The sequence below is a fragment of the Pteropus vampyrus genome, unplaced genomic scaffold (genome assembly GCF_000151845.1).
Source record: "Pteropus vampyrus isolate Shadow unplaced genomic scaffold, Pvam_2.0 Scaffold236, whole genome shotgun sequence".
Classification (NCBI taxonomy): Eukaryota; Metazoa; Chordata; class Mammalia; order Chiroptera; family Pteropodidae; genus Pteropus; species Pteropus vampyrus.
Window position 1 is genome coordinate 307159 of NW_011889017.1, and position 11665 is coordinate 318823.

General features: G+C 33.8%; 1 pseudogene; it reads left to right on the forward strand.

Annotated features, from left to right (window-relative positions):
• Window positions 1-1601: 1601 nt before the first annotated feature.
• On the forward strand, window positions 1602-1720 carry LOC111728902 (annotated as a pseudogene).
• Window positions 1721-11665: the final 9945 nt, after the last annotated feature.

The window sequence follows — 11665 nt, forward strand, 5'->3', positions numbered from 1 at the left end:
AGACCAGAATGCAAATAATCACAAATATATATTAAAATGTTCCCTGGAGTTATTTTTGAAATTTCTTATAGTTCATCTAAAGTCACAAAAAATATTAATCATTTCATTTTTCTCAGATAGTTCAAACAAAACATTTTCAGGTTTTCAAGATTTCAGTTTCTACCATACTAAATAAAACTTGCTTTTATCTCCCAAGAATTTTATTCCCTTATCTTCTGTTCGAGGGAAAGGTATGTCTGCCAATCAAGTGTGTCTAGCTTTGGAGGGAGAAATCGATGTCCAGTTCTTCTGAAAGAAAATGAGGAAAGAGATAAAGAGAATTAATATAGCTGGAACAATAAACTTTCAAAAAGCAGCAATTGAATATGATCTTTCTGAAGACATGCTGTAAACAATTTTGAAAATATACTATGTAGAAGAAAAATAAACAAATTCTGATAAAAACGCCAACTGCCCTTTTTTATTTACAAACATCACCATATGATCTGGGCATATTTATTATGCTGGTAGAATTCCACATAACATTAGTGATTTATTAAACATTATTACCCAAAACTTTATACTTAATAACTAAAAATATACATTTCATTTTTTGGCTAATTCTATAATGAACCAGAAATCTTTATATTTTCCCCAATATCAGGAGATTCACACCCAATTTAAAACCATGAAATAGTTGGCAAATAAGAAAGTTGAAATTTTTGTTGGTACATGAGGAGTCTGATACTCCTAAGTCACTGGTAGGCACTAAAGAAGTGGAAAAATATTTCTGGATCCCATTCTAAATTTCTGATAACTATAAAAATAGGGTGAGAAAAATAGGGTGAAATGTTTTGCCTCTGCGTTAGAAACACATATCAATAGTCCATGGAAGAAAAAGGAAACATCTTTCTTGTGGTAAATTTGGGAAAAAAAAAAAAAAAACACAAAAAGAATGAAGAAGGAATTAACATCACCCTAATTTCACTATCCAGACAGAACAACTTAAAACATTTTTAGTGTTTCCCTATGTTATGTGTGAGAGATGAGATGTGGATAGAGGGATATATGTTTATCTTTGTAATTTATTTTTACAAAGCTAGAAACAGAGGGGATATACCATTGAAAGTATTAATTTTTGTAACATTCTGAATTATTTTTCAAATCCTTAAACATCCTTCAAAAATATGATTCTTTAATGTTTTCATAATATGCTATAGCATAACTTAATGTTTTCATAATATGCTATATCATTACTTAATCTCAAATTTTGATATATAGGTTATTCATGAAATTTCATTATTATAAACAATACTGTTCTAAATATCTGTTACTAAAAATTCCTACAAATGAGCTTACCAGCCAACTAATGTGACCTAAAAAAAAAGATTTCTTTGATTAAATTAATATTTATATATTTTCCTATACAATATATGTTAAATGCACAGAAAGCAAAATTAAAATAATCAAAACTATTCATAACTTATTTTCTTCTTAGTTTTTAAATTTATAAATACTATGCAGTTTTTATAAAATGGGATCCCATTTTATCTAACTTTGGAACAATCTTATTTTTGTTCTAGATCCTTATGCCAAATCACTTTCTAAAAAAGTTGTACCTAGTCTACAAACATGCTACTCTAAACAAACCTGATCCTGTCTGATCTCAGAAGCTAAGCAGGGTTTGGCCTACTTAGTACTTGGATGGGAGACCACCTAGGAAAACCAGGTGCTATAGGCATAAAAAAATTAAAAATAAGGGATTGTAAGCTGACAGAAAGAAAGAAGAAAGAAAGAAAGAAAGAAAGAAAGAAAGAAAGAAAGAAAGAAAGAAAGAAAGAAAGAAAGAAAGAAAGAAAGAAAGAAAGAAAGCAAAAGAAAGTTTCACCTATATACATTCTTCACAACTATCGTTAAATTTTGACCTAAAAATAAATCACTTTTATTACAAAATCAGAATATATCTGAGCAGAGGAGAAACATTTCCTAAGAGGGAGGATATTTGAGTCAGCCTGCTGGGGTGTAAATTCTGCCTCCATTTGTAACAGCTGTGGAACCTACTTATTTGTGCCTTTATTTCCTTATTGTTAAAATGAGGATAAAAATATTTACTAACTCATTGACCTGTTTTGAAGGTAGAGCACTACCTTCTATCCTAGAACACTTCAAGGCCCAGAAGACGTGTCAAGCAATGTCATCAGAGAAAGGAAGTGAGCCTTTGTTGTGAGCTTACTAGCCTGGGTCAAGAACAGCCCTTACTTGGGAATGCTGAATATTCCAGTGGTCAGCTAGGTTTCTTTGCTCTGTCTCTTCAGGACTCTGGAAATTATCCAGCTACAGCTGAATGATAGTAATCATTTCTCTCCCAACCTCATGGAGTTTGCTTATTGTTTTCAATAAATGGTGGTGATGGTAGTAATAATAATTTTAAGAGCAGAGTTATCATATGTTTTTTAAAATTTTAATATATTTCATTATTTTTAGTCCCATCTCCCCGCCCCTCCACTTAGGCAGCCCTCACCTTGTTCTCTATATGTATGGATCTGTTTCTGTTTTGTTTTGTTTATTTGCTTATTTTAGATTCCACATGTAAGAGATCATAAAGTATTTGTCATTGTCTGACTTATTTCACCCTCTAGGTCCATGTATGTTGTTGCAAATGGCAAGATTTCATTCTTTTTTATTGTTGTGTATTATTCCATTGTATATGTATATTTTATTCACATATACATATATATCACATCTTTATCCATTCATGTATTGATGGACATCTAGTTTGCTTCCATATCTTGGCTATTACTAGTAATGCTGCAATGAATATAGGGGTGCATATATCTTTTTGAATTAGTGTTTTTATTTTCTTTGGATAAGTATCCAGAAGTGGAATTCCTGGATTGTATGGCAGCTCTATTTTTAATTTTTTGAGGAATCTTCATACTGTTTTTCATAGTGGTTGCATTAATTTACAATCCTAGCACTGTATGAGGGTCTTCTTTTCTCCATATCCTCATCAGCACTTATTTGTTGATTTATTGATGATTATCATTCTGACAAGTGTAAGGTAATATCTCATTGTGGTTTTAATTTGCATTTTCCTGTTGAGTCGTGATGTTGAGCATCTTTTCATATGTATGTTGGCCATTTGTATGTTCTCTTGAGAGAAATGTCTATTCAGGTCCTGCGTATTTTTTAATTGCATTGTTTGTGTTTTTGGTGTTAAGCTGTATGAATTCTTTATATATTTTGGATATTAACTTTTATCAGTTGTATTATTTGCAAATATTTTCTCACATTTGGTAGGTTGTCTTTTTGTTTTGCTGTTGGTTTTCTTCACTGAGCAAAAACTTTTTAGTTTGCTATAGTCCCGTTTGTTTATTTTTTTCTTTTGTTTCCCTTGCTCAAGGAGACATATCCTAAAAGATATTGCTAGGAATGACATCAATGAATTTACCACCTATGTTTTCTTCTAAGAGTTTTATGGTTTCAGGCCTAACATTTAAATTTTTAGTTTATTTTGAGTTTCAACAAAGAGGTCCTGTATTATTCAAAGACTGAAGTTGGTTCTCTTCAGATGTTTTTCTGCCTGACTGAACCAGCTTCATCATGCCTTTCAGAAATAGTAAATCCAACCCAAAAATACTAAACCCAGTAAGTAAATCTTCTTCTCAGAGGATGTCTGGATCCCAGGTCTGTGAGCTCTTGTCTGAAATTCAAAAGCTGTCCACTAGCACCCTTTCCTTAGAGGTCTGGGTCCCAGCTTAACAAAGCCTTTCCCAAGCTCATGAAGTGCGAGCACCAGCTCGGGAGCTTCCCTGCTCAGATGACCAGGTCTCAGTTTACAGGGCTCCTCAATCAAAGTTCCAGGTTCTTATAACCTCCAATCTCTGCTTCTTTTATTGTTAGCTCTTACCTCACTGTGACACCTTACCGATTCCTTTTTGTCTTCCAGTCCTCCAATACCTGTTTAACCAATATCTTGTATTAAATTCTCTCTGGTTAAAAAAAAGTAAAAAAAAACTCTTGGAGTTTCTCTTTTCCCAACTTGATCCTGTCTGATGCAGATGTCAAGCTCTCTAATTTGAACGTGTATTATAAAAGCCGTCTTTAAACCTAAACGAATTTCAGTTCTACTAAATTTTTATTATTGACCTAAAAAGGCATATCATTTTTCCATAGTCTTCTTGGAAACAAAACTGGGTCCTATGACACTCCCTAGTCCTTGGGCAATTATGTTAGTAGATATTATAAGGATCAGCAGATGGGCTTATTCTCAGATTGTGGACAGCAGATGGATAATTGACTTTTCTTTTACTCCAAACAAATGTCTAACGATAATATCATTCTGATATCATATTGGTTTTTTGAAGAGGAAAAAGCAGTGAGATGGTACCTAAAATCAATACCATCTGGACTATACCTTTACCTTAAGAACTAGTGAAAACTAAGATTCTGAACTTGGGAATTTAGAGGAACAGGATCATGAAATGATGTATGTCTATTTTACTAGAAATAAATGAATATATTTTAAGTTACTGACTCATGGCAATGAATCTATGTTATCCCAGTGGGCAGCCCATGCATCCAAACTCCTTTCTATTCTAAGTAGGATATTTAGATAATTTTATGTTAATAAGTGTCATGTCTGTGGCATACATTATTTTCTATAGTTCAAGTTAATTTCTGACTCTAGTTTCAGTTCAGTTGTTCTTGGTCCTTGCACCAAAGGATTGGGGTACAGTCTGAAGGTCTTGTGTCAGGATAGTCAGACCATGTCGTTCTTCAATCATTGATACACAGATGAATAAAGAGCTGTGTTTAGGGTCTGTTGGTGGAGCTCGCTGTGGTGCTTTTGGGCCACAGAAACTTTTGGTCAGGGTCCATGGACAAACCACAAAGACATTTTTTCCTAGTGTCCTGCTTCCTCTCCACGGCTCTGTGAGGATCAAGAAACAGATTCCTTCTGCTCTCAAGGCATGCAGAGATGCCTCTCCCATCTCCTCCCTTGCCTGAGGAATATCTTCAGTTTTCATGTAGACAGTTCTCAAAATTTTATTTTTTTCCTATGCATCCTCAAAAGTCTATCCATTCTCTATATCTTAGATTATCAGTGTTATAAGAGCCAGTAAAATTATTTAATTACATCATCCACTGTGATTTTCAATTGTATATATTACACTGATACAAACATTGAAAAAAGAAATTTCTGATGTGAGAACCTTGTGATGCCTTTTAGGTGACTGTTTCTCCAACTGCCTTTAACATCAGTTGTTTATGAAAATTTATTTTTTTGATCACTTGAGTGGTCATTAAATGTTCATCTGGTCTCTAATGTGTTTCTGAGACCTACATGAGAGTTCAGAGCCTCAGCTTGCACTTGTTTTTATTATAGTATTTGTCATCATTGTTTTATTTTAATTTTAATAGTAAATATAAGTTTGCTATTAATGTTATTTAATTTTGAAGCATTTTTAATGGAGAAAAGTTTATAAAAGAAGTTTATAAGGGGAGAAAAATTCCTTGGTTGTTCTAATATTGAAATGAATAAAAAATGATAATTAGTTTAAAATGTCTTAATTAATGATACAGCACAGTGCTGTAACCAAAGAATACCCATTCTTTGTCAATTGAAACAGATTTCCCAGTGTTATGGTCATGTAGCGTGGGCATTCTTGAAAAGCCACACACCAATTTCCATTGCCCATCTTTAAAGGTTTGATTTTTAAATCATGACTTAAGTAACAATTTATGATTACAAAAACAATAATTGAAAAATCCACTAGAGGTTCTAAAAACTCTATAGTCAACGACAATATTAAGGAAAGACCATCTCTCATTCTTCTAGGACTTACACATATCTACAGAGCTGCAAGTCAGTGGGAGTAAAACCAATGATTCAGTGAATTAATTCTCCATGTTTGGAAGACTTTCTGCCCCAGATTTTGAGAGTTGTCTGTGACAACACTGTCTCCTGAATGAATACAGAGAGACTGGGCACACAGAATGTCAGGTCAAAGTCAACTCTGATAGTTTATCTGTTCAGTGCTGAACCAGTCAGCCCAGTGCGGAGGGGATAGCTGGGAGGGGATGACTATCAGACAAGTGGAGCAAATTGGTATTAAAAGTGACCACTTGGCAAAGATTGGCTCATAAGGACTGGGATAATTACTAAAAACATTCTTTTTGCAAAATATTACCTTACCTAAGGAGGTAAACTACCTGTCTTGTCACACTGGATTTTTTTTCTTCTTTCTAAATCTCTAGTGCTACTTCCAGACTCTGGCAATCTAATTTTCTCAGCATAAATACATGCAGGTTTACCTGAACTTTGGCTAGTTCCTGAAGCTGGTTTTGTGGCATTTTATTCCTAAATCTTGTATCAGAGGGCTTCTTAGATCACCTGTTCCAATACGATCAATTGATCAATTTTCTCTCTTACCTTTATTAAAATTTTAATTATTTTCTCCCAACAATGTACTTCCACTTCCTCCTCCACTCTGTTTTTATCCTTTATATTAATAAATCTTTATTTCTTTATCTGTAAAATAGTAGTTGGATTAAGTACTATGGATGTTATGCCTGATTGCCTGTGCATGAGCAGATGGTGAGCAGCTGGATGGTCCCCGATGTCCTCTCTGTATTCTGGAATTGATACTGTTTGAAATTCTTTTTCTCTTAAGCTCTTTGCACCAGCTGTAGGCAGATATTTCATTTCATTCTACATCACCCCTGCTAGAATCTGTCATGAAAATTTAGAGAACAGATAGAATTTCAATGTTGTGAAACCACAGTGCACGTCTGTCACTTCCTTCTCCAGAGTGCTCCTGCCCAGTGATGCAACAGACCTGTTTTGACATGGTGTGAACCTAACAAGGGAAGGCTATTGCTCTCTGAAAAGCTGTTGATTTGCTTCTAACAGAGTTCAAAAGTGTTATACAAATTAAAAGACAAACACCATCTTCCTCAGAATCAGTATACTTATTACTATGCTATCTATGTATATGCAAACACAAAAGTCACTTTACTGCTCCAATGTTTGAGAAGTGGTACATGGGTTACTAAAAGGCACCTGTCAGTGTATTGGTGTAGAGGGTATGTGATATGTATATGTACTTCTTAATATCAACCAATTTGAACTAATAGCTTAATTTTTAAATATAATTTCAATGTAAACATTCCCGTTCTAAATGCCACATAATACGACATATTCTCTTCATCATTCTCTAATTACCTTCTTTTATGCTAAGGGAATTGTTAGTGTTATTTCTATGCATGTTACTAAATCAGATCACAATGGTACATACAGTGAGACATGAAAAACAGAACCTTATTATGCAAAATAAAATGAATATTTTAATATTCATAAAATGCCAGGGCATGTGCCAAACAATATTTCTAAATATGTTATTGCAATGCTTGCTTATATTTTACTAAATACTACATCACAATTTTAAATATTTAATTTTATATTAGATAAGTGAAATATTTGTTCATGGCATATTATGTAGAAATAAAGTGTACAATAAAAGTGCTAGCATCTGCTTTCATTTTAGGAAATCTAAAATAATTATTTCTCAGAAATGGTTAAGCCATCTTTAAAGTCATTTTCATAGGTTTCAATAACAATAATAGTAATTATCCTGCCTAAAGGATACATTATATTATCTGTATAGAAAATGGTCAAATGAAATGTTTGCTGATATGTTTTTTTTTATTTGAATGGATATCCAATTAAATATAAATTATGCTGGTGGAAATAGCATTAGTGTTCTTTTTTAAAATTTTTATTAAATTTATTGGGGTGACATTGGTTAATAAAATTATATAGGTTTCAAATATACAATTCTATATACATCATCCATATATTGCATTATGTGTTCACCTCCCAAAGTCAAATCTCTTTCCATTACCATATATATAACCCCCTTCACCCTTTTCAACATTCCCCACTCTCCCCTTTCCCTCTGATAACCACTAAACTGTTTTCTGTGTTTGAGTTTTTGTTTGTTTGTCTTGATCATTTGCTGCTTTCAGTTTTACATCCCACATATGAGTGGAAAATATTTAAATCTCTTTTTATTGCAGCCCAGCTCACCATCTTCCCAGGGACAGCTGCTGCTCCTGATGCTCTTATATCCACATTCATCTCTCAAACCTCAAAAACTCTTCTACTTTCTATAATTGTTATTAAACCTCATGTTAGCCATTCTACCATCTTTTGTATATTCTATCTCCAGACTCCTGCCTTGTTCCTCCATGTCTACATAGAGCCTTACCCTTTATAAGCTTGAAATGAGGGAGAGATATGATAATTTTTAAATCTTATTTATATGTTTCTTATAATGAACACATTCATAATTTTGACCACATGCCATGCAAACATATATTGCAACTTCATAGTACATTCTTTTTCCCAAAATAATTCACCCACTCCTCAGATACCCAAGTATACCTGCACGTGTAACAACCCCTCTTTGAATTAGGAAACGTTTCCAAATTAAACTGATTTTGATAACTTTTACCACATTAATTTCATGGTGTTGACCCCAAAGGGTATTTGGAAATGCTTTGTGTCTGCTTTTTGTTTGTTTTGTTTTGTTTTGTTTTGTTTTGTTTTGTTTTGTTTTGGTGGTAACAATGTCTCCAGAGCACAGTTGACACCTAGTGGCTTCATGGATTCAAAGAAGCATTGCACCCAAATGCCAATCATGCCTCTTTAAGAAACATTGAGTTAGAAACGTTTCATCCTTTGGAACATTCTACTACAGGACTAGAAGGGACTGGAGAGGGCATTTGGTTCCTTACTTTGCACTTGAATAGGAGTAAACACACCGTTACAAAATCAGGAAGCCCCAAAGAGAAAACAGAGAGAGGATTAGGATTTCAGAAATCCATTTAAGAATGAAGAGCAGAAGGAATATTTAAGAGGATAGAGAAAAAGGAAACAAACTGGCTAAGACTTGAGCTGGGGAAGTTTTCTAGGAGGGTATGTAAAGGAATTTATATCTCATCCCCAACCTGGTTCATCTAATATTGCTTATCCTGGATGGGGATCACCCTTGCAGCTATATCCCTATCTTGTTCAAGTTGATAAAAAGAGTAAAAATCACCATGTATCAAAGAGATATGTCCATTACAACGTTATTCACAATAGTTAACATATGGAAATAACCTAAATGTCTGTTGACAGATGAGTGGGTAAAGATGATGTGGTATGTATATGTACAGTGGAATATTATTCAGCCATGTGAAAGAAGGAAATTCTGCCATTTGCAACAACATGGTAAACCTAGAGGATATTATGCTAAGTGAAATCAGCTAGATAAAGATAAATACTGAATAAATTCACTTATATGCAGAATCTGAAAAAAAATTCAAATTCATAGAACAGAATAGAATGATGGTTACTACGGTCTGGGGGTGGGGGAGATGAGGAAATGCTGGCCAAAAGTTATAAGCTTTCAGTTTCAAAATGAATAAGGTCTGGGCATCTAATGGTAGGCCTGGTGACTACAGTAGTTAGTAATTCCAGAAATTCGCTAACAGAGTAGATCTTAAGCATATCACTACAAGAAAAAAAAAAAAGGTAATTATGTGAAGTGATGGCCATGTGAATTAACCTGATTAACCTGATTGTAGTAATCATTTCACAAAGTATATCAAATTATCACATATCCAGTTGTGTGCTTCAGTCACCTCCCCACCTTCACCCCGACTACCCAGGCTGATAGACACTTCTGTAGTGAAAAGAGAAGGCAGGAAGCTGACAATGAAGTTGACCAGGAGCAGGAGTGAGGAGACATGAGCACATGGAGATGACATAGATAATGACCTAGAAAAGAAAAACAAAAAGAATGAAGATGAGTAGGCCACCAGAAGGAAAAGCTAAATTACAGAAAGAAATCACAGAAAATATTACCACTCTGGGTTCCTTTCTAATGTTCTGACCATGCTTCTCTTTGAACAGAAAAATGCCCATCAAGAAAACACCATTCCTGAAGATGATATAACACACAAAATCAACCGCAATTAAAATGCCATGCAGCAAATTTCCAATGTGGAGAAGGAAAGAATCTAAATTTCTAAATGTATTAGTTCTTTACAACTGTCATAATAAAGTACTCAAAGTAGGAGGCTTAAAACAACAGGAATTTATAATCCCACTGTTCTGGAGAATTAAAAATATAGAGGTAACTGCATTTCATGTCAAAGTAATAGGATGCCTAGATTTGGCTTGATCCAGGCTCATCTTGATGTATTTGGAATTAAAATATTATATATAAAATATGTACTAATTTTTAAGTTAGCATCATCGAGCTCTGAAAATCAATAGGTATAGAGATCCAGACAGATATTTTGCACATTCTTAAAGAATCATCTTTGTGTGACTTTTGTTGACATTCATAGTCACTGATAAATTCCAAAATATATATACATAAGAAATGAAATCCTCCCAGAATGCAAGCCATCTGTCCTTAATATCTTCCATACATATTCTGTATTTGCTGGTTATCTGCCTTATAAACCATTTCTTCATTATTTCAGAAATTTCCCTCTGAATGAACCCTCCCAAACTGGACCTCTGTTCTTTTCCTCTCTTGTGGTTGTGAAAACATAAAAACTACAATTCATTATTTTCTAACATTACTGTATCTTTCTTGTGACTAAAAGTATTTTGCTGAATGAGTCTTTTCATATACTTGTAATGACATGGTATATTCTATTTTACAAACAAAGCATACTATGTATTTATATTTCCAAACATGCAAATACGTAAGAGGACAAGAAAATAAGAGGCTGAGATCTTACAGGGATAATCTACGTTGATACTAAAAACATCAAAATTAATACAGAAGAGAATAACAATGAGTAAAGTGATAAGGAGTAAACCAGAAGTTAGTAGGTGACCATTATTAATACCATTTTCCACAAGAAGGAATAGAAACACAGAAACATTAGTAGCTTGCCCTGAAAGAAGAAGAGCCTGGTTTAGAACCCAGGAGTTGAACTCCAGAGCTCAGATTCTTAATCCTTACCCCTCCAAGAAGAAAAAGTCTGATACAACCCTAGCAATCACTTTCTTTCAAAGATAGCTTTAATCAAACCAGGAAAAGAATCATCATGATCAATAAGTCTATATGAAATGGTTTTTATACCTGATTCCATACATACTGAATTTCTTTCAACCCATATTTTTCTGAAGCTGTGACACCATCTTTACATTCTAAAATATTAAATGGTATGCAGACAATGTTAGTTAACAGACTGTCCTACAGATTGTGAGTAAACTGTTTTTATTCACAGCCATGTAAGTTGATCATATCATAGAGGGTGCAGTGTAAATGATTGTTCATCCATTATACATAAATGGCTGGGTTTACATTTGTAAGTGTGTTTAAATACAACAAAATATATGTATGCATACATACACAGTGAAAAAGTTGAGTTTGCTTGTGTAATCTCTATCAGGGCCAGCAAGAGAGCAGGTGGCCCTAGCTGGGGGCCCAGACACATTCCTGATGGCCTTCAGCATAAGCAATAAGTGTCTGATTGTTTTCCATCAATTATGTGCCTCTATTTTTTTACTTCAAGCCAGACTCTTCTTGCATCTGTTTGCTTCACAGTGCTATGTAGACACACAAACATAAAAATATAAAGATAGTTTAGTAAAGCATGACTGCATGCTTTA